Source organism: Giraffa tippelskirchi, chromosome 14, assembly GCF_054371585.1.
Source record: "Giraffa tippelskirchi isolate mGirTip1 chromosome 14, T2T-mGirTip1v1.2.pri, whole genome shotgun sequence".
NCBI classification, from domain to species: Eukaryota; Metazoa; Chordata; class Mammalia; order Artiodactyla; family Giraffidae; genus Giraffa; species Giraffa tippelskirchi.
In genome coordinates, this window is record NC_137288.1 from 62,181,480 (window position 1) to 62,188,380 (window position 6,901).

Below are 6,901 nucleotides of genomic sequence, written 5' to 3' on the forward strand. Positions count from 1 at the left end.
GAATACTAGACCATCTGACCTGCCTCTTGAGAAACCTGTATGCAGGTCAGGAAGCAACAGTTAGAACTGGCTATGGAACAACAGACTGGTTCCAAATAGGAAAAGGAGTACATCAAGGCTGTATATTTTCACCCTGCTTATTTAACTTCTATGCAGAGTACATCATGAGAAACTCTGGGCTGGAAGAAACACAAGCTGGAATCAAGATTGCCGGGAGAAATATCAATAACCTCAGATATGCAGATGACACCACCCTTATGGCAGAAAGCGAAGAACTAAAGAGCCTCTTGATGAAAGTGAAAGAGGAGAGTGAAAAAGTTGGCTTAAAGCTCAACATTCAGAAAACTAAGATCATGGCATCCAGTCCCATCACTTCATGGCAAATAGATGGAGAAACAGTGGAAATAGTGGCAGACTTTATTGTTTTGGGCTCCCAAATCACTGCAGGTGATGACTGCAGCCATGAAATTAAAAGGTGCTTGCTCCTTGGAATAAAAGCTATGACCAACATAGATAGCATATTAAAAAGCAGAGACATTAGTTTCCCAACAAAAGTCTGTTTAGTCAAAGCTATGGTTTTTCCAGTAGTCATGTATGGATGTGAAAGTTGGACTATAAAGAAAACTAAGTGCCGAAGAATTGATGCTTTTGAACTGTGATGTTGGAGAAGACTCTTGAGAGTCCCTTGGACTGCAAGGAGATCCAACCGGTCAATCCTAAAGGAAATCAGTCCTGAATATTCATTGGAAGCACTGATGCTGAAACTCCAATACTTTGGTCACCTGATACAAAGAACTGACTCATTTGAAAAGACCCTGTTGTTGGGAAAGATTGAAGGCGGGAGGAGAAGGGGACAAGAGAGGATGAGATGGCTGGATGGCATCACCTATGCGATGGACATGAGTTTGAGTAGGCTCTGGGAGTTGGTGATGGACAGGGAAGCTTGGTGTGCTGCAGTCCATGGGGTCACAAAGAGTCAGACACGACTGAGTGACTGAACTGAATTGAAATGCTTTGAACAGCTCCTGGCATGCAGTAAGCACTCAATATATGAAGAAGGCTGAGCTTTGAAGAACTGATGCTTTTGAATTGTCGTGATGGAGAAGACTGTTGAGAGTCCCTTGGACCGTAAGGAGATCAAACCATTCAATCTTAAGGGAAATCAATCCTGAATATTCTGACGCTGAAACTGAAGCTTCAATACGTTGACCACCTGATGCAAAGAGATGACTTGGAAAAAACCCTGATGCTGGGAAAGATTGAAGGGAGGAAGAGAAGGGCACGACAGAGGATGAGATGGTTGGATGGCATCACCGACTCAATGGACATGAGTTTGAGCAAGCTCTGGGAGATGGTGAAGGACAGGGAAGCCTGGCGTGCTGCAGTCCATGGGGTTGCAAAGAGTGGGACACGACTGAATGACTGAGCAGCAACAACAGCTGCAACATGTTAGCTATCTTTATTATGACTTTATACCACATGTTCTGTGCCCGGCTTTGTAGAAAGGGTAAGTATCACACCAATGATAAGTATTATTCCTTAAGTTATTCATGGTCTGTTTGGAGCGTCAGAGAAACAAATATACAGTTCTAACTGTGTGCTAGGAATGTGGATGGAAGTGTGCATGGGGCCATAGGTGGTTCAGGGGAGCACAGTGTTGGTGTGGAGAACCCTGAGTGATAGGGAGCAGGAAAATCCATGGACCTCTTGAAGGCAGAGGGAATGACCGTGGGGAAGTGGGAAGCTGAGACACTGTGTATTCAAGAACTGTTGCCTAAAGTGAAGGGTGTGAGGGTGAACTGATGTGAGATGAGGCAGATAAGGCTGGATCTGGATGTTGGAGGCTTTTGTTGGCCAGAATAAGAGATGATCTGATCTGTATCTTTCTTAAAGCTAAGAACTCCACTTCCCCAAGGTTTAAAGCCTGTTGAGGTATTCTAGAAGGGGAAGCCACAGAGTGAAACCAACACATACATGCATGAATGAGTGAGTAAGCAAATGCCTTAAAAATCTTACTTTAATGGGAGAATGATGAATTGAGCTGAATTTCCTGTAGAGTGGTGGCTCTCAGCTGAGTGATTCTGCCCTCTCTGGGGACATTTCTCAGAGTCAGAAGACGTGCTTAGTTGTAATCAGGGTGGGAAGTGCTACTGGCACACAGTGGGTCGAAGCCAGGGATGTTGCTAAAAGTTCAAGGACAGACAGTCCCCAACGACACAAAACCATCAGGTCCAAAGGGTCAATAACGCTGATACTGAGAAACCTTACTTAAAACCTGAGAAATAAGGCTAGAGGAGAAGGAGGTTCAGAGTACCTTCATGCATATCTTTTATAACATGACAAGTATTTTGGAACTCATTGCACAGGCCATTAGGAAGCTAATGAAGGTTTCTGAGTAGAGAGAGATGGTAAAGGTTGTGTTCTGGAGGATTAATGTCTGTGTGGAGGAAACTAAAGGATTTCAGGACATTGCGCAGCCCAATAGGCCACTTTGGTGTATTAATTATTTTGAGCTGAAAGTACTTGAAAAACTTCAAATTCAGGGAGAGGTTTGCTCTGAAGTCCTCTTATCTACCTTAAGACAGATCCTCTAAGAGAAACTCAATAGTGATAGATCCCCTGTGGGGAGTTTTGTCCTCCAGGGAGGACTGAGTCATTGCAAGAGAGGAAACAAGAAGTTGACACCACACCTAGACAAACTTTATCACAAACTACCATATTTCCCATCACTTCATAGCAAATAGAAGGGGAAGAAGTGGAAACAGTGAGAGATTTCCTTTTCTTCGGCTCCAAAATCACTGCAGTGACTGCAGCCATGAAATTAAAAGACACTTGCTCTTTGGAAGAAAACCTGTGACAAACTTAGACAGCATACTAAAAAGCAGAGACATTATTTGCCAACAAAGGTCTGTCTAGTCAAAGCTATGGTCTTTCCAGTAGTCATGTGCAGATGTGAGCATTGGACCATAAAGAAGGCTGAGCACCGAAGAATTGATGCTTTTGAGTTGCAGTGCTGGAGAAGACTCTTGAGAGACCCTTAAACAGCAAGGAGAGCAAACCAGTCAATCCTAAAGGAAATTAACCTTGAATATTCATTGGAAGGACTGATGCTGAAGCTGAAACTCCATTACTTTGGCCATCTGATATGAAGAGCCAACTCATTGGAAAAGACCCTGATGCTGGGAAAGATTGAAGGCAGGAGGAGAAGGGGGTGGCAGAAGATGAGATGGTTGGATGGCATCATTGACTCAATGAACATGAGTTTGAGCCAGCTCTGGGAGATAGTGAAGGATAGAGAAGCCTGGCGTGCTGCAGTCCATGGGGTCACAAAGAATTGGACATAACTTAGCAACTGAACAAAGACAGCGATCACACCTCTCATCTATTCTTCGAAGGGCCCATTTATCTTTCTTAAACATCATTTAGTCTCCTTTAAATTGCCTGCATTCTCCCTCCCCTTTTGTTATTAAGATGATATAAAGCTCTTGAATCTCACTGCTGCTTTGAATATTCACTCTCCCCCTTCCCATGATGTCCTCATGCACATAATATTAAGAATTAATATATTTATATCTTTTTCTCCTGTTAGTCTGCCTGCTGTCAGTTTATTTAGTAGATCCCCCTAATGAAACTAGCAGGATCAAGGGAAAGTCTTTCTTCCCATACAGGACACCAGAGGGTAGGAGGGATCAGAGGCAGAGAATCGTGTAGGAGGTTATTGCCATTGTTAAAAGACTCTAATGGTAAGCCTAAGTGCTTGGGAGAAAATGGAGAGGAAAATAATGAAAATTGATGGACATTAAAAAAACTTGGAGAGGAAATTACTGTAGGAGAAGAGAATATGCTTTTTTTAAAGAAAACATTCATTTTAAGGTTAACAGTGCAATTCATGCAGAAATATCTCCTATGCAGACAGTTGTGTCAACTGGAAAAAAAAACAAAACAAAACTGCACACCCTAAGCCTGAGAATTAGGCTTTAAAAAGATTTACTTATTTATTTATTTTTGGCTGTGCTGGGTCTTCATTGCTGCACTCGGGCTTTCTCTGGTCGTCGTGAGCAGAGATAACTCTCCAGTTGGCGTGTCTGGGCTTCTCACTGCCGTGGCTTCTCTTGATGCAGAGAACAGGCTCTGGGCTAGTAGTTGGGGTGTATGTGCTTAGTTGCCCCACGGTATGTGGGATCTTGCTGGACCAAGGATTGAACTCATGCCCCTTGCTTTGGCAGGCGGATGATTCTCAACCACCGGACGACCAGGGTAGTCCGGGAATTGTGTTTTATTTGGGAGACTTTCTGAAGACTTAAGCCCAGGTGGCCGTCTGTCCGGTAGCTCTGAGGAACTGCTCCAAAGAGTAAGGGAAAAATCAGGATATATAGGAATTTCTGCAACAAAAACCGGGTAGTTGGAACATCAAAAGATTACTGTTAATGAAAGAAAAGCCAGACATTTCATGTCAATGATTTTAGCACTTTCCTATGTATAGGAATATGCAAGCATCTGGGTTCACTGAGATTACTCCTCTGATAGGCACCTGAACTATCTGGGGCCAGAATCCTTCCTGAATCTTCCTGAATCTCCTGGGGGGTTCGCAGTGGTGGGGGAGGGCTGAGGCTACAGTGGCTGAAGGTTTGATGGCAGCAACGTCTTTTGTTTCTAGATATGGTAGGTGACATTCTCATCTTCAGATATGTACTTAGGAAAGAAGGTTATAGGAGTCATCAGGGTTGAGGTTATAGGAGTCATCAGGCTAGAAGTGACCAGCAAAATAGCAGAGGGCTAATTCTTGGGGTGGAAAGGGGTGGCAAGAGAAAAAGCGGTAGACTGAGAGCTGAAGGCGATTCATAATGTCACTTCTCTTTCCCTGTTTCGTTTATTTTTCCCTTAAAGCCCCCATTTCTCACCAGCGTTGTAAATGAGAAGAATGGAGACAGGTGCTATTTCCAGCTAGCCTGACTCCGTTGGTATTCAAAATCCTTAAGTGACTGTTCATTACATTGATTAGCCAGGTGTTTCCTGGAAGGCTGACTCCCATCTGAGGACTTATCACTGAAAGTTAGCTGATCATCAATGTTTCTAGTTACTTTGGTCCTCCTCCAGTCTAGATGGTAGATTTGTAATCACAAATGGAACATGGTCTGGATCCTTTCCTTTTCCATTGTGTGTGCCAGCATGCCTGAAGTGTTGGCATTTTGTAGATTGTATTTTTTGTTTGTTTATTTTTGCTTTATAAGTCCGGTTACCTTGGAGTTTATTTAAACTAAGAGAAAAAGGTCATAACGTTTTCATGCAATACATACTTTATTCTTTAAATAACAATTATTGTGACAAATGACAGACATTATTAAGGAATGGTGCACTTGCGATCCATACACAACACCAGCATTTTGGGTTGTACACAATTTAAAGAAATGTCCTGAACCCTTTTCGAAATATTGTAATAGCCAATATATAGAGGCATGCCTTAGATGGCCACAGTAATGCAGTTTAGAAAAAAAAAAAATCACACTGGAACTACTTAATTTCTTCAAAACCACTGAGAAAGAAAAGCAACATTGAACTTCCATACTGATTTTACATTACGTCTATACAGTGCCTTGACTTAAATCCAAGAGTAAAAGTTAAGACTCTCCTCCTCTATTTTTGGTAAACAACTGCATGATAAACTTAGATGATTTTTTCCCCTGGATTTTACCTGGGAGTGGCCTTTTTAATTTTTTATTTAAAAGAGGGCAGGTTTGGCACTTTTATACTGATGTCGCCAATGTCAATATTTCTTGGGATCTCAGGAAGATTCATATTCTTTATAGCTGATACAGCACAGGCTGGAGCTCCTGCTAAGCCAGCCTCAGATTTCTCCAGTTTATTTTGTGCATCAATTTGTGTAACAATCTCATTCATGTTGGTCTCCAGTACCATTCCCCCATCACCATTTCTGCAAGAATATTGGGAACCTTGTCTACATGGAAAATTAAATCCAGTTCACAGAAGTTTTCAAAACACTTGTCTAATATTTCCACAAATACTTGAATTAGATCTAAAACGCCAAGTTCACTTTCTGAAGAATCCACACAGAAGACAAAATATAATGTTGCATAATGTCTGTAAATCAGTTTGTTGTCAGATCCTCCGATTAATAATCCTCCTTCTAGGAAATTACAAACATTTCCATTTCTCTTAGATACCAAATGGAATGTCTCCCTGATGATTTGCTGTTGTGTATCTTCACTCCGTGATTCCGAGTCAGGGTTGGGCTGGGTTCTCCCCCACCCTACTCCAGCGCCTCTCTAGAGATGCTCTGTAGATTGTATTTTTTTAAATCTTATTTGGCCATGTCCCACGACTTGGAGGACCTTAGTTCCCTGACCAGGGATTGAACCCTCCTCTTGGGCAGTGAAAGCATGGAGTCTTCTCAACCACTGGACCACCAGGGAATTCCCTTGAATCTTGGTTACTGCTTCCCTGTTGTATCTCCTGTGTCTCACCAGTATTTTTCTCTCCCACAGAGCATATTAACCACAGGATTCTACAGTCTCTGCAAATTGAAAACTTGATCTGGCTGGATAGCAATGCAAGGAAGAAGGAAAGGGTATTAAGGGAAATAAAAAGACAAATGTACTTGGTTAAAAAAAGAGTGAGTGAGTGAGTGATAGTCACTCAGTCGTGTCTGACTCTTTGCAACATCGTGGACTGTAGCCTCCCAGGCTCTTCTATCCATGGAATTCCCCAGGCAAGAATACTGGAGTGGGTGGCCATTTCCTTCTTCACAAAAAAGGAGCAAAGCCATTAAAATGACTTTTTAGTTAAGAATTACACAGAACCTTAAGAAGGAAGGAAATCCCACCATTTGTGACAGCATGGATGGACCTGGAGGATGTTATGCTAAGTGAAATAAGCCAAACAC

At 42.3% G+C, this 6,901-nt stretch overlaps 1 long non-coding RNA gene and 1 pseudogene across 2 annotated transcripts; one reads left to right on the forward strand and one right to left on the reverse strand.

Annotated features, from left to right (window-relative positions):
* Positions 1-654: 654 nt before the first annotated feature.
* On the forward strand, positions 655-6,629 carry LOC145534510 (uncharacterized). Its single transcript, XR_014074676.1, has 2 exons — positions 655-1,507; positions 6,504-6,629. It is a non-coding gene; the product is annotated as an uncharacterized LOC145534510 (long non-coding RNA).
* LOC145534829 (AP-3 complex subunit sigma-1 pseudogene) lies at positions 5,687-6,260 on the reverse strand (annotated as a pseudogene). The gene has a single exon (XR_014075008.1). The product of XR_014075008.1 is annotated as an AP-3 complex subunit sigma-1 pseudogene (transcript).
* Positions 6,630-6,901: the final 272 nt, after the last annotated feature.